The following is a 26,003-nucleotide window of genomic DNA, read 5'->3' as shown; positions in this document are numbered from 1 at the left end:
AGCTCTATGCATTTTTATTTCTTTTAATTTCAGTAAATGTAAAGAAAGCTCATAAATTTATATATTTGATTGATGTTTATATAAATTGCATTAGTCATTTTATTTTTAGAAGTAACAAAGCCATCACACACACTTACTGTTAGGTATTAACATTATTATTTTGTTATTTGTTAGGGTTTTTTGCTCACTGTATTTCAATCATTTCAAAGATTCAGGGAGGGAGAGACTGACAGACAGACAGACAGATAGGGGGGGGGGCTTTTTTTTTACTTAAACAATCTACAAGTGTAAGACATAAAACAACTGTTGCCTTCCCACAACCAGACACTTTCTTTCTCTTTGTTCACCATGGAATCCTACAAATTCACCACCATGACTCTAACAATGACCTCTGACCCTTCCCTGTTGATGGATGAGTAACAGGAGTTGATAGGTGCTTAAAGAAGCAGAAAGGTGTGTCTCTCAGAGGCCGTTTATGCGAAACCTCAGAGAGTATTTATGTAAAAACCAAAATAAAAAGAGACACACAAAGATGTATAAGACAAGAAGTGAAGATCCCTTAATTATCTAAATCTATTATAATATAGTATGTAACTATATAGGAGTGTAGTATGGGAGGCATTTAATTTAGTTTTTGTTGCATTCCACATTTACTGACAACCAACATGTTGACCAACATGATGCCTCAATTAGGGTTTGGTTAGAATAATAAGTGCTGTTTAGAAAGATTATTAAATGAGATTAAGAATGAACTGACCCATCAACAAGAAAAGAGGATGTACCAGCAGATAAGGAGGAAATAGTGGACCTTTTTAGGTACAATGTTGAGTAAATTCCGTGTAATGCAGAACTTCACAGTGACCGCAGTACAGAACTCAAAAGAAGGTATGTGCACAGCCATTTTGGCCATCGGGTGAACAAAGCCTGTCTACAGTTTAAGAAGCTCAACTTATTTTCAAAAGCATATGATTACTCTCATATGCCATACAAGTATTTAAGTATCATATAAGTATTGGCCTTATAGGAGATGGCAGATATGTACACTATGCCAAATTGCAGTATCTGCCACTTCTAGATGTTATCTCTTTATCTCATACCATGTAATCCTTAAAATCTATCAACTGTGTCATCAGATATTAGGAAGGCTTACTGGAATGTACACTTTATATCACCAAAAATGGTAACAGCATGTTATTAAAATATCAGAGTTATCACAAATCTCAGAGGATTACAGATAACAGATGCTGATTTAGGCTGACATTATGAAGCAGGAATGAACAGTTAAAGCCTAAACAGTTAAACAAAGACATATTATTTTTACCATTACACTGGACCTCAAGATCAAAGTGTTAAGTCTAATCGTGTGTATAGAATTAGCTTCAACTTCAACAATCACAGGTTCCTGGCAGTAAACAATGTCAGTCTCTGGGTCTTTGACTAGATGCCTCTCAGTTGAACAGAATTGCTGTTCTTCTACATCAATGTTGTTGCCATGTATAAGATAAATTATCTATATGTTGTATCCACTTACAAAATAAATGACTTCTCAAAAGAGGCCCAGTACCCACACCAATATGAGAACATGTGATGATCATGCTGGTGGAGCCATACAGCACCTGCCATTAACAAGTCAAGTCATGTCACATCAAGTGGGTTTTTATTACCGTTCCCCCATATAGCTTGTATACATTGGAAAGAAACGTTGTTTCTCAAGGTCCATGGTGCAACACATAACAGTACGCATGACTACATATGGTGCAAATACACAACAGTGGGAGGCAAGTGCTGCAAAAAGAATAGACAGAAAACAACAATAAACAGGATGAAAACTGTAAATTATTTGTCAGCGATAATTATATATATAGCAGTATAATTATAGCGTCCCATAAAGTGTCTGATGCAGCTTTGTAAAATACAGTGTGCAGTGGGAATAGAATGTAAAAAAACATATATTTGTGTCTGGATTGATTTTGATTGATGACCATCTATCTCATACATCTCATCCATCCATCAGGCAGCAAGGTGGTTCCATCCCAAGAGTGTATGTTAATATGAATTAGATGTTTTGTTATATGTAATACATATGGAATAGTACACAAGACACTTTGTTATTAATCAATACATCACACTTCCTAATTCATTTTAAAGAAACTATTGATCTTCACTCATCCATTTATTAGTCTTCGGTCTGACAATCATCCATCTTGAAATTGATCCTTCCTGCATGACTCAGTTGATACATTTTGGAGTCTTTCTACAGAAGAGATGTAACTGATGTCATTGTTGTTCCAGAAACACCCAGCAGGCAGGTCAAGGGGTAATCCATGCTTAAGTACAAAAGTTCAGGTGGTAAACAGATAAAGGTCAAAATTAGAACACACCACATACTGAGAAGCAGGAATCTATACAAAAAAGAAGGGGAGAAACAAGGTATAGAATTATATATATATATGTATGTATGTATGTATGTATGTATGTATGTATAAACATGTATAAGCTGGTAACAATGAACCTCTCTGAAGGAAATTGTGGAAATAAAGAAATAATTAAATTTGAGATCCAAAGTGCTAACCAAAAAGTATAAGAGTGGTGTACAGGGTGTGGAAATACCAAGGGCTTAGTAGCAAGGTAGGTGTGATAAACATTCATACACTGTACAGCTATTCATTCCCCTCCACACACACGTAATAGAGTCATTACACCTCTATCTATCTATGTGCAGCTTCACTTGAGATTCACAACTTCAGTTCGAGTAATTATGGTACTGAAATTCAGAAATGATATGTCAGTTAAATGCAGTGTGAAGATCTGGTGAGCCCAGTTTCAGTCTGCGCATGGGATTACCCCACTGCAACATCACGAAGCACCCCATAATGTGTTCTCACAGTCTGGTACAGGGAGATTTGAATAATCACCAATCAAAAAGAGAGAAATGGGGACAGTCCTGATTCTTCCAGCTTACTAAGAAATGACTCAGTAACTGAAAAACATAAGCCTTACTGTTGTTTGTACATCTTCCCAATATGGGCCAAGGTCCGATAGTATGAGTCCACTACTAAGTTTTTTTATTATTATTATTTCAGTAGTTATGGACAATTAAGACAAATAGGTTTCTATAAATTTCACTTAAATGAAGAAACATAATGCATATATTTTTTTTTATCTAATGAAAGAATGTTAATAGCATTCTACTAAGGTATTGTTTCTATAGCAACAAGGGACTTGTATGGTGTCTGCAACATGTAACTGAATTAAAATAATTGATATGGAGTCTCCAGTGTCAGTGCTTTTTAACAGACAGGTTTTCCAGGATGGAGTTTGGTGACAGAACAACAGATTGCAGCTGATAACAAGTGAATCTTGTTTCACAGATATTTTATAACATTAAAAGTACCTATAGGTCAATAAAATGTATAACACTTCCTTTCAACTTAATTTGACATTAGAATGGGTTGTTTTTGGAAAATGATCAAATCTGCTGTGAAAATGGCCATCACACCACCCCGCCCATCACTGAATATTTTGCTCTAACAGCCCTCCCTGTCATATTGTTCCCTTCTAAACACCCTGAGATTAGATGTGATTGGCTTTAAGTGACATACTCCACCACATCACAATAATTAAAAGACTTAAAAATAAGACCTTGTTTAATATTTTTAAAATATTTGATCTGAGATCAGTCAGAAGGCTTGATTTGTTTCTGGCAGACAGTGTGTCAGAAAAACTGTGAATTAATGCATTAACAGTTAATCATTTAGCAGTTCTTTTATTTCCGCAGCTTTTGTTCAGTAATGAGTCAGTTATTAAAGGATTATTAAGAGCTTTCATCTCTGTTTTATGTGCCAGCAGCAATAACCTTTCATGTCAGCTGAACTAAAGTGTTTATCACAGGATATCACCCAACAGGTTTATGGAGAAAAAGAAACTTAATATATGATTTTTATGATTTTAGTAAACCCGCTGAATCCAAGCTTTGGGTAAACCCCTAACTGTCTCAGGAGTATGACTTACTCAGCTCATTACTAATTTAGTCATAAACTGCTCACTTATCACAGGAAACCAACATGAAAACCAAAGCACATACACACACACACACAAGCACTTGAGCAAACACACGCAAACACACACACAAACACACACACATTAACACACAATGTGTACAGTGTGTATGGTGGAAGTTTAAACCGGTATTACTAGCATCATTCAACACTTGTCTCTAGTGGGTGTTTCTATCTTGAGTTATTTATCAGTTCCTATGATTTGCCTTGTAACACCTGGTTAGAGCAACATGGCCACACGAACTGCATTTTCATTCACAGAATGCAAACCAGAACCACCCAGTTAACCACAAATGAGACTAGCTTACTAAATCATCAGTTTACACCAAATCAGATGTCTGTATTTGGAGGGTAAAAGTTTTAAAAATATATAAATTTTTTTCTGTGCATCATTGTGTATAGTGTCTATTTCATGTCGGTGGTGGTGCAGTGGGTAGGGCTTTGGGGGTTGTTTCTGTCTTGTGAACTAAAACCAAATATAAGGTTTCATGCTGAGGGTGGAGTTTAGCTAGGATATACTACTATTTCTTTGCCTCTGAACTATTACTGCTCAGTTTTACTTTGCATACCTTTTTATTTGACGTTTACCTGACTCCCTGACTTTGTGTTGCTGCTAGTTTGCATGGGCTAAAGACACATTCAGAATAGTTCAGGATGTTGGGCAGGGTTATTCAAATAATATCCAATAAAATTGCTATCTTGAGTTCATTTTAATAGTTAGATTTGGACTTTTTTTTTTTTTCAAATCTCTGTACACTATAAATATGCGGAAATCAAATCACCACACTTTATAATAACTTCCACACTTCTGGGAAGGCTTTCCACTAGATTTTCACATTAGTGAGGTCAGGCACAGATATCGGAGGAAGAGTCCTGGCACACAGTCAGCACTCCAGTTCATCCCAAAAGTGTTCAGTGGGGTTGAGGTCACTCTGCTATCTTAGGAACATAATCATTGACATGGTAAGTGTGTTGGGCCCTGACAAATAGTGGAGGGTATTTTCCAATAACATGTCCTACACTGTTTTTTTTTTTATACCTAGATCACAGATTTCTTGTTGCAGAGATTCCCAGGAAACTTTGCAGCAACATGTCTCTTTATGCAAGAAATGGTGTATTTGCAATACTACACTGGCTTTCGGATCTCATAAATTCTTCATTTATTTAAAAATATACCACAGTTTATAACTGCTATATAGCTACATGCGAAGTTCCTGAAGTTAATAAGAAAAACCTCAAACCCCAATGTCCTCCATCCTTTGACTTTATCTGCTGGAAAATAACTTTTTCTTGACCATTATAAAATATGAGACTTTCTAGAGACAACGTCTAATAAAATTCAGCATATCAAATAATTTCATGTTTTTTTTTAATAACAGCACTTTTTTAAATGATTTAATTATTAGACTATGATAATGTTAAGCATCAACCATACCAAGTGCCATCATTTAAATGTGAAATGTCAGTTGTTCATAATGCTGGACTCACGTGTTGGTAAGAGAAGGGGATGCAGAAATGATACATGTGCAAGTTATCCTGTGGATGTCTTATTTTTCTTTCCTCTATGTCTTAAGTCTTCATTGGGCTGTGTCCTCCCCCAAAAACAGGGATGGAATGTAGGATCCAGTGGGAAAATCAGTCACTCGGAACTCAGTATCAGGTGGACGGAATGCCACAGAAGGGGAATCGCTTCCTTACCCATATTATTCACTTACAGATATTATCTTCACCATACACACACACACACACACACACACACACACACACACACACACACACACACTTATACACAGTCCATTGAACTTTCACCACACATACATATTCCAACTTGTGTGGGAATTCAGACTAGGACATTCCTAATGGTGACAGATAGGTAAGTGGTTACTCAATCTCTGATGGGAGTGGAAGAAAGGCTCACAGTGTGAGGAGAGGGAGTTTCGGCATGAGAAAAAACAGACAGGGAAAGCACAAAGGAACAGGAAACAGAAAATGACTGTAATTAGTTGTTCTTAATTGCAGAATAATAAACGTCACATATTAAATATCTGCAGAATGGTTACAGAAAACATATAAGAACAGAATGCAAACTCCAAAATAATGAACAGTACATCTTACAACATATTTCAATGCACCATAAAAGAGCATATAGTTAAGTTCAGGGGTTCTGCTGATTTGTGATGAATTACATTTCATACCCTTTGTTAGTCAATTTGATACAGTTTTTGAGTCACAGTGAAATGTTGAATCATACATATGATTCGTGCATGAGAGATAACAAATCACATGCACTACTTTCTGAACATTACAAGCAAATGTGTTTCAGTGCCACAAATGCTTTGAAACATTCTAACAAATGTCATTTTTGTAATTCATTTCTAACAAATGAATTTTTCTGAGACACTTTCTCTCTGACAGATGAACAAAGAGATAGATGCCGGAACATATACATCATCTTGCCAGGAAACATGTGATTACACAATGTCCCCTGTTTGACTTATATACATAGTGCTCTGTTGAAATCTTGCTTTTCTGGAAATAAGAGGAAGATATGGTTGATTTCTCAACTGAAGAAAGTCACTTTAATCTTTTAATGTAATGTGGATATGTACGTGTGGGCAATTAGTCACTTACAAATCAACAGATATCATTAAAACAATAATTAAAAGTATTTTTATTGGAATGGAAATTTTGCTAAATGATAGTGCTTTTACACTTGACACTCAAAATTACACTGCATTCCATAGATGTCCATCACACCTTCTCAGCAGACACGAGGAAACCAGATAAAATCTCCACAATGATAAAGGTTTTCACGGCTATTCCCACACCGTAAAGGTTCATTGCATATTGTCTGAGACAAATATTCACCTTGTTCCCATAGACCTCTGAGACTCAGACATTGTTACATATTGTAACCTGTAGGTGTAGCTACTCTGAACAAAATGACAACTAAGTGTATTATTTTGCCATATGTTCCTGTGTAGTGAAGTCATGCACATACACAGCCAGTCAGATGTTTTTGAAGACCCAATATTGTATGTTTGGTTTAAATGATCTCAGTGCTCTTAAATTGAAAAGTCTAACCAAAAAATATTCTTAAATGAGTTGGGTAATGCAATAAAATGACTTTATTTTACTGGTTCATCTAGATCTAAACTTTAGGTGCACTATATATTGATAGTTTTGACTATTTTATTTATAGTACTGGTCATTAATCTTAGTCAGGAAGGGCAGGTGTGCCTGCTGGTTTTCATTCCATCCAAGCAGAAACCACACCTGGTAATAGATTGAGGGCCAAGATGAACTGACTGAACGGGTCTCCTGATTGGTTGAAATGAAAAACCTTCAGCTACACAGATCCTTTGCAGACAAGAATGAAAACCTCTACTCCATGTGCACCCTTTAATAAAGCTTTACTGTAGAGTCCCATTAGGATCGAAGAGTGACTAGCTAATATGTTCCACAAAAACGTTGTTTTTTTTGTCTTTGACTGCTATTCTGCAACATTGTGTAGTGATTTAACTCTAATAAAAGAAGAAACCAGATCTTTCAACTGGAAAATGTTGTCATCTTGATTTTCAAAAGAAACAAATTGCCTTTTTCAAAGCTGCAATGTTTCACTGTGTTGTTAGATACACTCACTGGTCACTTTGTTAGGAGGACATGTACAACTGCTCATTCATGCAAATATCCAATCAGCCAGTCATGTGGCAATGCATAAATTCATGCAGATACAGATACAGGTAAAGGGCTTCAGTTCAAACATCGAAAATGTGATATTTCCGAAACTGATGAACTCCTGACATTTTCATCCACAACAATCTCTAGAGTTTGCAGAAAATAGTGCAGAAACATCAAGTAAGCAATAGTTCTGCAGGCAGAAATGTCTTCTTTATGAAAGAGGTCAGAGGAGAATGGCCAGACAGGTTCACATTGACAGGAAGACCATTTTACAACCATATTGAACAGAAACGCATCTCAGAACAGACAACACATTGAAGCTTAAAGGTTCTTCTCCTGTCAGGCAAGAAAGGAAATTGAGGGTTCAGTGGGCACAGGCTCACCGAAAACTGGGCAGCTGAATATAAGAAAAACATCACCTAGTCTGATGAATCCCGAGTTCTGCAGTGAAATGCAGGTGGAAGGGTCAGACTTTGGAGTCAACATGAATCCATGGGCCCAACCTGCCTTGCATCAAGAGTTCAGACTGCTGATGGTGGTGAAAAGGATTTAGGAATGTTGGTTCTTGGCGCACATTGGGCCCCTTTATACCAATCGAGCAAAGTTTACACGCCACAGCCTGATTATTTTTACTGATCACATGCATCCATTTATAGCCACACTTTTTTAATGACTACTTCCAGCATGATAATGCATCATGTTACAAGGCACTTTTTTTTAAAGTCATTTCAAACTGGTTCCATGAAAATAATGATCACCAGAGCACCTTATGGATGTGTAAGCATGAAGCAGACAAATCTGCATCAATTATGTGATTAATCATGTCAACATAGACCAGAATCTGTGAGCAAAGGTAGTTCCTGCCCAGTATAACCCAGTGTTCTGTTGAAGTGCTGGCATAGGAATATAAATATCAGTGACAGGGTGTTGTGATGTGACCCAATATGAAGCAGAATTATTGTTACCACCCAAGCTGATTTTCAAACAGCATATCCAATGTGTCTTATTCCTCTTTAACCACAATGATTTGCCAGTGAATTTAAATCACAAAAAAGACAGATCATAATTTTATTCATTCATAATTAAGCTATATATCAGTGGTGGGCCGTCAGGGCCAGCAAGGCCTTCTCTGCTGGCTTAAACAGCAGTGTATATTTATGATAAGAGTATTTATCCAATCATATTTCAGCCAGTGGCTGACATCATGTGTCGCCAGAGTGAAAATCTGCCTTAAGGCCTTCAGAATCAATAGTGCAGGCGCCTGTAGCTTAAAATAAGTGGCAATGAAACTGTTACATTAACCAATCAGATTTTGAGTTGGTGTCACTGGGGCCATCTAGCAGGCATACGATTACGTCAGCAATTTCCCATTCTTTGATTGGATAATTGGAGTAGTCAGAGGCATCGAACCGTACATAAACATTGTTTCTATATTCACTGAGTGTCATTTCGGATGCTGCGTCCTCCGGAGATTGCAGTTTGCTGTAATCGTCATCAAGAATGTCTTTTTTGAGAAAAGTAAGTGTAATAAAATTGACTATTCCTTGTGAGGTGTGAAATACTGTAGACTAATTTCTTTTTTACTTTGTTATTTAACGGTTGATTAGTATCTATTGCCGTGGCATCCAGGGGCGATTCTAGGATTTTCATTTAAGGGGGGCTCAGCGGACTGAGGCGATCACGAATTTGTGTACAGTTTATGGGGAATCGCAGAATTTTGATGTCAGTGAAAACTAAACTAATTTAGTAGATTTATTAATAAAGCATGCAGTAATATGCAAAATAGTACACAATATGATATTCAGTGCTTATTTGGGTTACTAGACACTTCCTGTCAGCTCAGCTCAGTCTGGTCATTCTCCTCTGATCTCTCTCATCAACAAAGTGCAGACCCTCTGCTCACAGGATGTTTTTGTTTGTTTTTCGCACCATCTTTCCTATCTGTTACCAACAACCATGACATGGTTATAGTCATCCATTCTGATATTTGATGTGAACATTTATTGACCTGTATCTGTATACATACATACTGTACATACACACTCTGTATTCTCTTAAAACATTAACAGGTTCTGTCGTATATAGATTTATCAAAAGGCTCTATGTGGATCATCCAAATCAGCTGATAAAATGGAAACCACAGAGGATGTGAAACTGAAAAAGTACTTCTTGTACAGGACAATGAAACATCCGGTCAGAACTGCTAAGTGTGTTACTACGCATTATGCAATTTATTATATTCAACAAGAGTCCTTAAACAATGTTTATGTTTTACCTCAAAATCCTCTAACTGTTTCCAGATCTTATGTGAGTGTCTTCTTAAATAACCGTTTAAAGTGCTTTCATGGACATGGAATTGCCAGATCCTGCATTTTCATGAAAACATTTTAAAGAGAGAAAGAGAGAAGATTTACCTTAAGAACTTTAAGATGCTGTGGAATGATAAGCATGAGCACTTTACGGAATTTACAGCAACAAATACCTTTTAGATATTCACACAGACGTAGAGAGCATGAAATGCCTTTAGAAACCGGTCAAACCAGTGCATTTAAACTGATGAACCATATTTTCTTTTTCTTAATACAGACACTGTTGACGTTCATGTCTTGGGAATTAGCTGTCAGTTTCTTTGAAACAATGACAGCCTGTCATTTCCTTTTTATGTCTACACAGGGGTGAAGATCAGAGAGAAAGTTAATACGTGAAATTACCAAGCAGACATGTCATCTTGTGAAGGTTTCTAAAGCTTCAAAAAAAATGTGCAACTTTCCTCAAACCTACTTCAATGTAGAAAAACAAGACTTCCAGAGAGTGATTCTGTTCATAATTTCTGACCCACTCATGACATCCATTTCATTCCTATGTAATTGCAGTTATTTGATATGTACTCATGTCTGCAGATTTCTTTCATAAAATCAAATATTTTATCATTTTATTATTTGTTTTGCAAATATATCTCAAACCAGTGTAGAACAAATTGTGAAACAGATTCATCTCATCAGCTCTTCAGCTCATACTCAGATACTTTGGATACTCAATTTTACATCTATCCTGTTAATAGAAAGTAACCTATAAGTGCAGCAGAAAATGAAGCAAGAATTAAGCAAGAGTCGACGTTGTTGTTTCTTCTTATTCACCTTCCTCGCACTCAATCAAGTCTCACACAAAATTCACTGTTAACAATAATTTAGTTGGATATTAATTAAATGCTGCTGTTTGAATGCTGCCCACTAAAAGGAGCCCATGTTCATTATTTTTCTCAAATCGCATTTCAGTACACATTAGCAGGCATGCAGGAATGCATGTACAGACGTTTGGCTAGCAGCCAGAAATGACCCAAAAATAAATAAAAAATAAATCCTTTGAAAATCATAAGTTATGATTTTTAGAGAGCTGACACTGTGAATTTTGCAGAAATTCTCCACAGAAAAACTTATATTAAAAATTAATATAATATATATAATAATATATAATAATAAAATATATTATTATTATTATTATTATTATTATTATTATTATATAATAATTATATAATAATAAAATATATTAGTATATTAAAAGTCCCATCATCTCTCAGGTTACAAGGAAGGTATGCACATTACCAGATTACAAGATTCTTCTCCGTTCTGGTGGTGGAATAAACTTCCCCTAGATCTTAGAAGAACTCTACAGAGTCACTCTACAAACCTGAAGCACTGAAATTAGCACTTACAATGTGTTGTCTGTGAGCTTGACTGATGGTATTCTTAATCTGTGCTTTAAAGCACTTCTGTAAGTCATTTTGGATAACATCAAATGCCATAAAGGTACAAGAAAAAGAGAAAATTAATCTGAAGCACTTTCACTTTTTATGGTAGAAATAGGATATGAAGTAAGGAACATATAGAATTTCTGCTTATACAGCCACATACTAACCAAAAAACTAATCTATACTCTCTATAAATATGTTCTGCCTTACTTAGGCAGAACCAAGAAGTCTTTTACTGGAATCTAATGAAAATTGAAGCCGAATAATCATTCAGAAATTATAGAGACACGTCAATTTGACAAAAAAAATAAGAAACCAGAACATACAGTAGGGCATTTCAAAACAAATAAATTGCACAGAGATGACGAACCTAGACGTTTGCTTCTCCTTCAGTGTCAAGGTAAGCAGGTCTTTAATTTCCTGCTCAAACAATTAGCAGTTGCTCGGACCCATTCTCTGCATCCTGACTGCCATTTATGCAGACTAATAAATTTACCTTCTCTTACACTTCTTTTGAATTGCTCAGTTTGTTAATGCCATGTATATAGAATGTAGCTGATGGCCAACTGTTTACTCTACACTGTATACACAACAGTCATCACGTCCACCAGAGACTCAGTAGCATGGTCTCAATCAGCTGACAGATGTTTAGGGTAAGTATGCTATTGTTAGCATCACTGTACCATGTTAAGAGTGGAAAATCTGCTGCAATAACCATATGAGGATCATGTAGAAGGATTTTCAGTCTGAACCCAGGTCATGCCACATTTCCTTACCAACGTGTAGTGATGGGCTGAGTATATGACAAGTGAGGTGGAAAGGAGAGGAGTGGGTATGCCTGATCAAACACAGCATGACTTTTCGAGTGGCATACTTATGGGGCTATAGTAGGACACTGTTATTAGTGTTGACAGGACACATATAACAATACTGATTACTGCCAGGGACTGCTTTCAAAGAGAAATTGACCAACACCTCTCAAATTTTAAATATATGTTGTCCTACTACTAGGGAAAAGAGGGGGCATGAGAACAGCCCACTTTTTTATGACAGTTTAAATCTATAGTTGCTACATTGTTTTGAGAGGATTTATGCCATGGTGTTCCCTTCATACTAAATCTAAATCTAGCCTGAGTCCAGGTTATGTCAGCAATGCTACCAGAGTGTGTGCTGTAATCTGTACTCTTCACACTAGACCTCTGACATTATGCACTCTCAGCAGGATATTCTTGAGATAGTGATGAAGTTTTGGCACAAACTTGCGAGAAGGGGAGCCGCCATTTAAAATGGGACCGGTTTGACATGTTTCCATGCAGACACATGTACTGGCACACTTTTGCCCTTGAGTGATTGTGTTATTTATAATGGGCCGATTAAATACTTGTGGGTTCTATCTCATGCGCACACATACATAAACTTCTCTACCCAGGCCAGAGCACATTCCTTACAACTGCATGGTTTGAAAAAAAAAAACAATAGAGGAAACACAGGGAAGCAAAAAAAAGCAACTAGATTTCAATGTCCTGGTTTTTCTGTCCTATTAGAACTGATATTTACATAGAATCACAGATAAATGCTTGTTTTCACTACTGTTAAAGGCCAGATAAAGCACTCTCATCAAAAACACACATTTTATATAGCCAAAAATAAATCACAATTAAATGTCACTGAAACAATGTGGGTCTATTTTCCTTTGAGCAGATTCTTATGGAGTGATGCAGATACATACGTACACAGCAAACCTATTACTAGTGTTAGCCCTAGACATTTCTATATGGAAGATAGATAGATAGATAGATAGATAGATAGATAGATAGATAGATAGATAGATAGATAGATAGATAGATAGATAGATAGATAGATAGATAGATAGATAGATAGATAGATAGATAGATAGATAACCTTTACATTGTAATTATTGGCTTGGTGAAATTCAAGGAAAAGTAGAGATGTGCATCCTGGGATGTTGATGCATATAAGGGTGCTGGATATGACACATTAACTGCACTTATTTATCCTGGTTACCATGGTTAAAAGTACAAATTTGTTTACAAGACCTAATTAAAAATATTATACAAATAAAAATGATTGAACAGTATGTCTGTCTTGTAAATGTTTGAAAGTGCGTCAGTGGAGTGGGTGAGATTGATTGAGGATTATTTGTTTTAAATCTCTGATGATGTAGGTTTATGTGCTGCTATTCAAAATACAACTTTCTGTACATATCAGCACTGATGCTTTTCTTCAGAACCATAAATAATCCTATGGAACCATTCAGGAAGTAAAACAACCTTTAATGTTGAATGTTTCCAGAGTCCCACAAAAAAACACATTTTTCTGAGAAAATTAGATTAATTCAAACAGCCTATAGGATGTCTGGTAATAGTTGGAATGTGGTCCAACTCTGTACAGAAATCATAGCTAAGTAATTAAATTATTCTATTCATTTACTCTGCCTCAGTTCAGCAAGAGTTCATGTGCTAAATATATTGTAACAAGACAAAGTCTATCTTTTTTTTGGCCTGATAAACTGCCAGGAAGGCAGCTGTCCAGCAGACAACTGGAGCACCGGTGATGTGGTAATGTGTTCTGAGTGGCTCTAAATATTGCCTTTCCACACCCTGAGGCAAGCCTTTACACTTATGAGGAAAGCCTGACCTAGTTGGCTACAGGCAACAGTAAAGTCTTATCACTTGACACTAGAGAGGTTCTTTTCCTTGAAGACCAGGGTCTCCGGGTTTAAAGGCCAACCTTAGTGTTCTTTAGACATGACCTGAACCAATAAGAAGCAGCAAAGCAGCTGTTCAAGTATGCCCAGAGGAAACAGGACTTCAAGTGAGTATTTTGGCTTTCTACAACTTTCTGACATTTAACATCTGGTGTATCCTATTAGTGGTTTCAGTAGGAAGCCATTGATTCACACCTCTCCACCTACAGAAACAAGAGTTTATTCTGAAATAAAAAAATAAAAAAAATCTCACGGTTGATGTTGCCCTGACACGGGAGCTGAAAATACAAAGCTTGCAGAACACCATGGTATCAATATCCAGGTCCTGAGTATCCCCCAAACTAAATATTTTAATCTTTTCCTATCTTCCTTCATCACCTAATTACTGTCACCTAACATCCAACTCATCACCTAATTACTAAGATCTTCATAAGGCTATAATAGGAAACTTAGAGCCAGGAAAAATAAGTCCTGCAATGCTACTGCTGGAACAGAATTGAGAAACACTGTAGTATGTTGAGTATGCACTGCTCTTTTGCCTACTAAAGGCTTAAGTTGGGCTGCACTGTTTCTTAACTGCACGTAGAAGCAGCATGTAATGGGGAAACATCAGAAACGAGACAGCTCTGGACTGGTTCTACATTACAGGTAGTCTTGGCAGGCATGTATATGTATTGTCAAAAGACTATCGAGGCACCTACACCCTGTAATTTATGCTAAAACGCAAACAGTTGCAAACATTTGTTTGTCTGAAATCTTAGAGACAACAACAGACATAACTAAAAAAAAAATCATCACTGGTACAAAATGAGCTGAGATAAAATAAGCTCCTTGACAATATAACCATATTGTTAAGAAATATATAATGCAACTCACAATGTGAACTCTTCTAGCTCAGTGTGACATCAATTACACTTTCAGTGAGCAATATAAAGCTCATAATTTAGCTCCAGGTTCTAACCTGTCTAAGAAGACTGTAAGTGAAAGATTAGCTAGAAATAAGAGGGTGAGACTGAAAGAGAGAGAAACTGAATTGCATACATCAGTTTTTAACCGGCAACGTCAGCGATGTTAAATACAAAGCCAAAACCAAGGCATACCAACCTGGCTTTTTAAATCATTTCATTTTAAATCGTATGAATTATCATACCTGTTAGCTTACATCCATCAGAAAGTTTACATTCTTAGATATACATGCTGATCAGTGTGTTTATTTGTAATGAAGAATGACAGGCTTGAGATTACCAGACTTTTAGCATGAGTTGGAAAAAATTATTTCTAAGCAAAAGAATTCTACTTACATGAACATAAAATATAAATGAATAGTTTTACAATACTACAGCAGCTCTGCTTCCTCCATTAGTTTCACACTGTTTATATTAACCACTTATTATTGTATTAAACTAGGTTTGACAAAAAAAGAGACTATACAAAAGACTAAACAAATACACCATTCTACAAAGCAAAAGTAGTGACAGTTCTTATCCAAATCTTTACTGTAACAAACCCATCTACAAAATGACATTTTCTCCAAACAAGCTGAATCATGACAAACTCATTTACCTACTGCAAAATAGAGCCTCACCAACAGAGACTTTAGAGGATATAGTGCTTCTGATGAAACAAAAGGCCACATTCAAAATAAGCTTTATTATCATTTAATGAATGTATTTGGGAAGTGATGACACAGAGGCTATCAATGTCACCCAGCAGGACAAATGCTTGTTGTTCAAACCCGACGTCCTGAGGGGTGATTCAGGGCCCGGAGGCTTAATCTCTGTCTTCCGTATGTCCACTAGTTCATAAGTTCCTTCCCTTCATCTCCGGCTATTAACTTTATGTCCCATAAAGGGAGATGATGCTGTCTGAAGTTATACAGCAGATCATTTGTTCATTTTTTGAGCGCAGAACAAGACTCCTGATACATACAAGTTTTGAATAACCGATTCATCTGCTTACATTTTCTACAAACGCAGATTATGTGTGACGGACTCACATTAAAACATCATAAATGTGAAAATTATGGAATCATTAAAAAAAACAAAAAACAATGAGCAGATATTATATCATGCTACTATAATCGCTATTTACTTTGAATTACTCACAGAAGAAAAAAATCTTAATTTGTTTGGATATTGCTGCATCATCTTACATTGCACAAAGCAAGTGATGAGTCACTGTGACACAGCCTATCATTCTGACTGACAGTCAGGAGTCTCAGGTCTCCTGCTGGAGTAGCAGATAAAGCGACAGGTAATTTCTCACTTCACTGGATCCTGTCAGATTTATGTTTGCATGACATACACATTCACTGATTGCCAGATGAGCTCTGCGATGCAGCGCTGATTTTCATCATGCTCAAACTGGAATAAAGTTGAATTTTGCAAGATCAGTGCTTGCATAAGCAGCAAGTGAATAAACCAGCTCTGTGCTCCCAATAACCACTTCTACTAAATCATCTGTAATTATGCATAAACTATTAGAAAAAAGAGTGCATTTTGATACTTTTAAAGGGGTTCTGCTTGGTGACCCTCAGTGGTAGCCTTCCAAATACAATCTGTAAGATTTCTGAAAAACACTTGAAGAAACTGAAGAACGTACTTAAGGCCACAGAGTTTTCAAAGACTGGACCATAAAAGAAACTGAGTTAGTGTTGTTGAATCTGTACCAGATTTTTCTCTGTGTCACTGGAATTTGATTGGTGGTTGACAAATAATGACAATGATATCACTGTTTTGTCTTGGCCATACGCAAGTGAAAATTGAGTCAAAATGGGCTAAAAACCAAGAGGACACTAAGATCCGGATGCAATGGTCTAAATAATTATCTGAGAGAAACTGGTTAAAATTGAGTGAGTCAGTGATGTCAGTAAAATGACTATTTGATGATGCTTTATGTTGAACTTGAGTATTCAACATATATTCTACTAAATTCTAAAAAGAAAAATATTGACTAAACATTTTCATTTAGAAGAAGAGCACATTCATTCAGTTATCTGGAGTGTCATGAGTAACCGCTAGTCTCAAATTTGAGTAACCTTTCATGCTGGCCACATTGCCACGGGAAAAACAAAATCACCTACTGGACGTTTTTGGTCTGAAGTTTTTCTCTTACTTTTGGCAAAACGAGTGGGAGCGAGACATGATGTCCGTAAGTACTAGACACTGTACACTTCTCGGCTGTGGCAGTGTTGGTGTATGTGTGTGGAAGAGAAAGAGAGCAAGGGTATGTAGAATCCACCCCACAAGATGACCACAGTTGCTCTGTTCCTCTGTACTTTGGGCTGAGCCGGACTGCGGAGTGCTATTTTTAAACATGGTAATATCCAATTTCCACTGGCACACAGGCATAGACCTGCATACATGGCTGCTATTTGCAAATGGTGTTTAAGGAAATGTTCATGTGTCATCAGAAGATATTTCTAGAGACTATTTATAACTTGACTGTAAATTAGCATGTTCCATCACTGTAGTATTTCTTGTTATTATCAGAAAATCATTTAGGTCAAGCTGATTTTCCAGTGTGATTTAGAAAAATATCTGGTCCTAGATATTAGCTGATCATTTTTGTTTTCTTCCTTTTATGCCATTATTATCACTGCAAAGGGGTCAAAGATGTAAAGAGGTCAACTGAGGTCAAGGTTGTATCCTTGTAGCCAATAAACTCCAAGTTTGAGATGTAGATATGGTGCAATGCCACTTTACTGATACCAATACTGAAACCTTTTCAACCTGACCAATATAGTTTTCTTTAAAATCTACTTGGCTTTATATATTTATTTTTTAACCAAAGGACTTTACATTAAACTCTTTCGCACACAAAAAAACACCTACACTGCAAATATAACAAAGTATAAATATAAAGTCAAGTTTATTTATTTATTTATTTATTTATTTATTTTACAATATCTAATTGTAATCTTTGCCATTTATTGCAGTTATATCTAATATGTTTTTTCCAATATCAAGTAAACCTACTTTTTGCTGCTGTGAGTGGATTCTGGTAATCAAGTTGCATCTCTAATGATCTCAAGTGGTTAAGGCTCTGGGTCATTGCCCAGAAGATTGGGGTTCAAGCCCCAGCACCGTCAAGCTGACACATTTGGGCCCTTGAGCATAGGCCCTTGAGCATGGCCCCCAATGTCCCCCTGCTCCAGGGGTGCTGCATCATAGCTGACCCTGTGCTTTGACCCCAACCCCCAAGGATGGGATATGTGAAGAAAGAATTTCACTGTGCAGCAATGTATATGTGATAAATAAAGGCTACTTAATCAAACATCTCTTGTAGAAATTAACACGTTTTTAATGTATCTTGATAAATGACTGCTATGTAATGAGCAGAACAGATTTCTTCCTTTTCCTTTCTAACCCTGATTCTCACCATAAAAATCTCTCATCAAAAACTGTAAAAAGGCAAAAACACTTGTGCATACAGTAGATTTGCTTTGCACTCTGTTAACCCACATTCACCTCCAGCTGCACGTTTTGGCTCATCTTTTGTCTGTGTTTTTCTCTGGCTGCTCTGTTTAGAAGTGAAAAGGGTGAAAACGGCTCCATTCATTTTTCCAGAAGCCTTTGAACACTCCAAGAGAAAGCGCTAAATATTTACACGAGACACCAGTGTTTGTTTAAAGTATGAGGGACACAGTGGTGAGAGAGCGGCAGACAGAGAGAAAGAGAGAAAAATAAAGAGCAAGGGCGTAAGTTTAGACAAAACACCTTCAGCAATGTGATGACTGCCAGACCACACGCTTTCTTATGAGCATTTCAGTCTCTTCACCTCCTTTTCGGGGCATAGGAATACAGAGTATAACATTCACAATACAATGGATAGTGACTGAAAACTTACTTGGAAAAAAAGCTGCATTGCCTCATATTAACATTTCTGTACACTGTAAATATCAGCTCCAAATATCAGTTCTGCGGCTGTATATAAACCAGTGAATGACTTGACAAATGTCAAGCAAAATACTCGAGTGAAAGATCCTAACAGCTAAACAGGATTTTATAACAGAATGCTGAACCCAGCTTAGAAAGATGTTTGTGTGTGTGTGTGTGTGTGTGTGTGTGTGTGTGTGTGTGTGTGGTTCCAACTCGCTCTGTTTCCCTAAAACTCTACAAGTCAAGATCACATGATGACCATTTAACAGTGATGTCCATATTGAACAATATCAAGTATGCTGCTTTTACAAATTACCAAATATACAAATAAGACCCAACCAATCAGGTGAAATGTCATGAAAACTTTCTTAAAATCCATGAGCATAAAAGCACTATAAACACCTTCAACAATGAAACAAAGTGTTTCTAATATTGACAGAGATTCTCATAAAATTCTCTCGTTAGCTGTTAATTCTGGTTATATGTGTTGGTCATTTGGTCAGTGTAACAGCATGTCATAAAGTGCTCTTAAACAAATGTAAGGCCAGAGTAATAATTAGAATAGACAGTTTAAAAAAAGCATACAGGCTTTTTAAAATGGGTGTTCATCACTTTCTAGACAAACCACATAAAGTTTATCAATAAAAATATATGTGTATTTGAGAGTCGAATAACCATGGATGTAAGAATGAAATATTTTAGTTCTATAGCTGAACTTGGAGGTAAGTGCTATCCACCCACTTCTACATACACAAGGTCACAGATGCTCATGATTGGTTCATGTCACTGTGATTGATAGAGGACAGAAAGAAAGCCACCCCTTCATATATCAACACCCCTTCGATATCAACACAACTGACAGACAGACAGACAGACAGACAGACAGACAGACAGACGGACAGAGAAAGCATGTGAGTAAGGGAGTGCAAGTGTGAAATACAAGTGCAATATTCTAAAGAACAGCTGAGTCACTGGGCAAGTCATGTGACTTGTGTCCACAACACTGGTAACAATTCATATACAGGGACTTGTAATGTGGGCACTCCAAATAATCTAAAGTCTACATAATCTATAATTTTATAAACTTCAATCTAAAAAATAAATAACATAAGCTGATAAGCTAATACATTTTAAAAACAAAGAAAGAGAGAGAGAGAGAGAGAGAGAGAGAGAGAGCTGCTTACAAAGAACTGACCCAAGCCAAGGATTCCATGTCAAGGGTCTTCACAGGAAGTTGTGCCACCAAGCTTGGGCTAAAAATAAAACAGACCACCACCAATCTGTCAACAAAAAATCATGTACATTTTGAACACATGCTGAAGGCAACATTGGTATCGGGACTTGACTCTTTCGAAACAGCTTTCGCTGAGTGAAAAAAAATTCGTAAACTCGATTCTGTTGGCTTTTGACTGACACGAAAAAGTTTTAAATGGCTACCAGACGTATGCACAACTTAGCCAGCATTCGTTTGGTTTGTTCATATGCCAAAAAATGCTTCATATGCTGATGCAAATTTCTTACAAAATTTCAATTCTTAAGGTAAAAATTCATAAGGCAGAGCACAGTATTCCAAGGTTCCATTGCAATTGTTAGCCAATCATGGTGAAATAAACAGACTAGTAAAAAAATATACTTTAGAGTGGTAAAACCCTGGGGTATCGCACCACAAAGGCCTTTATTAATTCAGAACAACAGCATGGTCCTTCATGTGTTACTCTTTACAAACTGAGATGTCATAAAAACATTCAGTAAGTATTCAATATGATTTTTGCACCATTCAGAACCATAGCTCTGTACTGTTCTCCTGCATCTCCAGAGGAAGAAACACAACGCTGTTAAACTAAACGCTAAATTAAACCGATTCACTGGAGTAATTATCCACTGTTCCAGCAGTGAATGTGTGTTTTTGTGCGCTCTTTTATTATCTGGTACTTCAGCTAACATCAGTTATAGAAGAAACCACCACAGAAAAAGCTGATATAACGGATGTGTTGTTCCCTCAGTGATTCAGCATTAACTGAAGACTGCTATATTCCTGCTTGTTGTCTGATAGAAACCGACAAAAGCGATAAAAACAAGGCATACAAAAGAGGACATAAAACATGCGCACACACACACACACACACACACACACAGAGTATGTGCAATGGTAATGATAATGATGATGATGAAATTTTATTTGTTAGGTACTTTTAACAATGGACATTGTCTTAAAACAGCATTACATGAATTTAAAAATTCAGAAAAAAATTTTGAGAGGAACCAGACTCAAAGGGAAACCCATCCTCACCTGGGTGACACTAGAGAGTGTGATTATAAATGTGCTTACTACAGTTGTATATAGTCAAGTGGAATTGTTTAACCAGAAGCTTTTGGGAAACTTATAAGTATGAGCATCATTTTGTGAATTCATTATAGATTTAGCATAAACTTCTTGCTGAAGTCCTCGAATGTTCAATGATGGGGATCCAAGCGCAAAACCACCAGCACCTACCATGGCAACAGTTCAAAGCCACTGCCATGATCTCCAAATGGTACTATCCACAGTAGTCCCAGGTATATCCATGCTGTCTATGTGGGTCCATCCTCAGCATAAGCGAGCAGCTCTAGGTGACGAGATGCAAACCAAAAGTCTGGAACACTGAGAGCTCAGGAGTTGCATGTGAAGCTTGAGAAAGAGAAAGAGAGAGAGACAGAATATAAGTTATGCTTGTGATCATGTAATGGTTAAGGGCAATGTACATTGTGTGCAAAGTGCAAGCAGGGACCTTGTCAAGAGTAGCTATGACAGCATAAAAAGGGAAGAAAAAATATTTATAAAAGTCTTGATTAAACAAATGTGTTTTCAGCTTATACTTAAACATCGATACTGTGTCCTGAACACTTATTGGAAGACTGTTCCATAACTGTTGGGCTTTGTAGGAAAATGCTCTGCCCCTGCTCTAGCCTTTACTACTTGAGGTACCAAAAAACAGCCTTTTGATCAAAGTAGGTGAAGAGGATCACAAAAAAAAAAAGTCACTCGGGTACTGCGAAACAAATACTTTATAGGACAGTAGCAGTATATTATAATCAATATAAAATTGACTGAATCTATGATGGACACAGCTGCTGTTCTTACAGGATCTTCTTAATTATCAAAATAAATATGAAGTGTCCCTCAAGTAATACTTTATTGACAGAAACAGCTATGTTTGAAATGAAAGAATATGGCCTTGGGGTCTGTAAATACAAATTAGTGGAATCGACTTAGTAAACTTATTTTTGTGGCTGCATATGTTATGTTCGTATAAGAACATCAAATGAATTTATGTCTAGGTTTTTGTGTGGAGCCTGGTTTATCACCAAAAATAAGTATATCCAGATGGACTAGCTTCATTTAACACTACATACGCATTTGGTTTAATCCAGGTTTCTGTACATTAAACTGATGATCAGTAACAGTTTCATTAACAATAATATGAAACTATTCATATAAAATTACATTAAATTAAATTAAATTACATTAATTTAAATTAATATAAATTTATTTAATTTAAATCTAATTAACTATTTAGTTAATTAGAGCACAATGACGCAATCAAAACTTTTTTATTCTTATCACTACATAGAAGATAAGTAAAGATAAATAAATGTTATCTTATATCTCTTCCGGTCTATAGCTCCTTCACCACACCTTTCTTTCTGTCAGGAGAAAGACACACCGCACATTTCGCCTCATTACTCAGCTTTCTTCACAGTTCTTTTCACCCTGAGAAGATCTGAATGTCCCATTTGCCATCATCACCCCTCCTCCCTGGCTGCTGTGACCCTGTCAGACCCCTACTGACTAACCTTTAACCTCTGCCTCTTTATATTTATTTTTGTGGATAATGAGCAGTAAGCAAAAGGAAATATTTAAGTATCAAAAAAACCTTGGGATGTGACAGAAGTTTAGACAGAACTTGGAGGTGATCATGGTTGTGATATCTCTACTCCAAATATTGTGGGATTTTAAGCTAAAAATGTATCCAGTAAAACGGAGTAAAATCATCCAGTATCCAGTAATCCAGTATCCAGTAAAATCATGTCCGACAGTTCCAGTAAAATGAATATCTTACAGCTTCAGGTCAATCTTTAACTGTTTGTGTGGTGTTTCTCTAGTTTCTTCCTACCTCCTAAAACTCTCCCAGTATGTGGACTGGCTATACTAAATTGCCCCCGGAATGAATAAATGAATGAATGTTGCATGTTTATACATATGTTTATTTTTGTGCATCTGTGAATTTCCCTACATCCAGTGGTGCTTTCTCAGGTTGTTAGGAAGGGTCAGAGCAAAGGGAGAGCCATGATACAGAAGCCCTAGAGCAGGTAGGTTAAGGACCTTGCTTGGGGCCCCAACAGTGGCAGTGGACATGCTGTGGCTTCAACCCCTGAACTTAACCTTTGAACCCCCACTGCCCCCAAGTTTTTATCAAACCCCAGTCTTCCACATCACTATACTAATATAGATGATTACAATGTCCTATATGCTTCCACTGTTTTAAATAGAGACATTTTGTACTGTAGTCTGATTTCAACCAGACATGGGTATGACTAACCATATGGGTATGCCTAAACATGAATATGAACATTTTTTAAAAATCCTACCACTATGTCTCAACAAGCAAATGAAAATAAGTTCATAAACTATGAACTATTTTTTTGTGTGTGTGTCACTTCAAGTTTCAGTCCTCTGAATCTTTCTTGCAAAAAAGTAAAACTTAAAAAATGAATATTCAATTTTTTTTTTTTAATTCAATTTACTTGTACACTGGACATTGTCTAAAAGCAGCTTTACAAAAGTAGAGAAACAGAGAAAGGGGAAAAAAATCTGAAATTAAATTACTAAACTGTTTTATCCCTATTTTATCCCTAATGAGCACGAGCCTGCGGTAACGTTGGCAAGCAAAAAGTCCCTGTGATGATATGAGGAAGAAACCTTGAGAGGAACCAGGCTCAGAAGGGAACCTCATCCTCATTCACTGGACATTTAATAATGTACATGTAAATAAATAAATAAATAAATATGAATAGTGTGCCTGCTATTCATATTTGTAGCAATTTAAGATATATTACTTGTTCATTTCAAATTTTAGATTCATATTTGTATTCTACTGGATGGTAGAGGCACAGATATTAGGCTCATTTTCTGATTTTAACTAAAAAATAGTCACGGATTAACACAGACCTCTCATCTTGCATGCATATATATATATATATCTTTATATATCTTATATCTTTATATATATATATATCTTTATATATATATATAAAGATATATATATCTATCTATAAAGATAGATATAGAGACCTGTTTTTTTCTTACAGGTGCATGTATATTGGTGAGATGAACAGTTTTGTTTCATTTTTTTGTGAACTGCTGACAATATTTCTCCTAAATTGAAAATATAACTATTATTCAGAGTGTATATATACAACACATCAAAATAACCCAAGATCATGCAGAGCTTTAATAACTCAAATAAAACAAAATGCAAATAATTTGTAAACAAATTGTGTTCATGCGTTGGCTAAATAACATTAAGAAGTCAGTATTTGGTGGAATAACCCTGATTTGCATGCGTTTTGGCTCCATGCTCTCCACCAGTCTTTCACATTGCTGTTGGGTAACTTTATACCACTCTTTTTGCAGAAAAGCAAACAGCTCAGCTTTGCTTGATGGTTTGTGACCATCCATCTTCCTCTTGATGACATTCCAGAGGTTTTCAAAAGGGTTCAAATCTGGAGATTGCGGGGTGGTCTCTTATTTTTTTCCAGAGCTGTATATATAAAACCATGTGACAAACAGAACACCACATTTCTATCCAGTACATAAGCAAGGCTATAATCAGTCTACTTTACTCTATTCACTGTCCATGTGTGTAAAAAATCTTAGCAGATGATGCAACAATAATAGGTGTAATACACTAGCTGTCAGTTATATCTGCCTCTGAGAATTCTCTCTCTCTCTCTCTCTCTCTCTCTCTTTGTGTGTCTGTCTCTCTGTCTCTGCTCTTTTTAATTTATAACTTCAAATCAACAACAACAACAATAATAATAACGGGGGTGTTGTTGTATGATCTAATCACCTCTGGCCATCAATAACCATAACAGACATCCATGATCTTTACAAATCCAGACTGCTACTGCAATAGTTTCCATGATTGCTGTAGTCTTCTCATACTCATGATGCATCAGAAACTTAAATAAAAACATGTACATGTATTCATACCAAGAAAGCAGGCACCTGAAGTTTTTTTTTCCCTTGAACTTTATCATTATTACTCTCCTTTTCACATTTCATGAGTAACAGTCATTTCTATAGTCCACCTAATTATATACAGTGGTTTATGTGGCAACTTTTCTATTTCCTCTGAGCAGTACCAAAAGTGAAAAGGCAAACTGAATGTAAAAGATGCACTGGGGAATAAAAGTAAAATGAGAGAGAGAGAGAGAGAGAGAGACAGAGAGAGAGAGAGAGAGAGAGAGAGAGATGATGGAGATGGTGATGATGATGATGATGATGATGAAGAACATAAGCTCACTATCTCTCCCCATATAGGAATCTTTAGTGTATTAAGACAATTAAATGTAATTAATTTGTCTAAGACAGTAGACATGCTGGACACAGCAAAGGTTGTGTTTAGTTATATGCCGTAATCAAGCAAGAGATTCTAGTTAATCATGTGTGGGAAGAAACTCCACTTATAAAATTGAAAAGTAAAAGACCTTTGCATAAAAGAAAGATGTAATAACACACACGCCTCAAAGAGGGGAAGTTTCTGAAACTGTGGTGCATATCTTAACAGAATGATAACAACAGGCTGAAACTCAGATGCTGGCATTAGGATCAGATGTGGTGCTTCCCCGTAGCCACAATTTCCGGT

At 36.3% G+C, this 26,003-nt stretch overlaps 1 long non-coding RNA gene across 4 annotated transcripts in view; it reads right to left on the bottom strand.

Moving 5' to 3' along the window:
* Positions 1-629: 629 nt before the first annotated feature.
* LOC131344591 (uncharacterized) overlaps positions 630-26,003 on the bottom strand; it is a 40,009-nt gene continuing 14,635 nt past the window's right edge. The window contains exons 2-3 of one of the 4 annotated variants that reach the window (XR_009203336.1): positions 20,291-21,763; positions 630-2,402 (exon numbers count right to left, since the gene is read on the bottom strand). This is a non-coding gene — a long non-coding RNA (uncharacterized LOC131344591). Of the gene's footprint in view, positions 2,403-20,279; positions 21,764-26,003 lie in introns of those variants that run through there. The other 3 variants (XR_009203338.1, XR_009203337.1, XR_009203335.1) reach the window with 3 other exon arrangements.

The sequence above is a fragment of the Hemibagrus wyckioides genome, linkage group LG23, assembly GCF_019097595.1.
Source record: "Hemibagrus wyckioides isolate EC202008001 linkage group LG23, SWU_Hwy_1.0, whole genome shotgun sequence".
Taxonomy (NCBI): Eukaryota; Metazoa; Chordata; class Actinopteri; order Siluriformes; family Bagridae; genus Hemibagrus; species Hemibagrus wyckioides.
The sequence above is the reverse complement of the archived record's forward strand: the minus strand, read 5'-3'. Positions and strand labels throughout refer to the sequence as shown.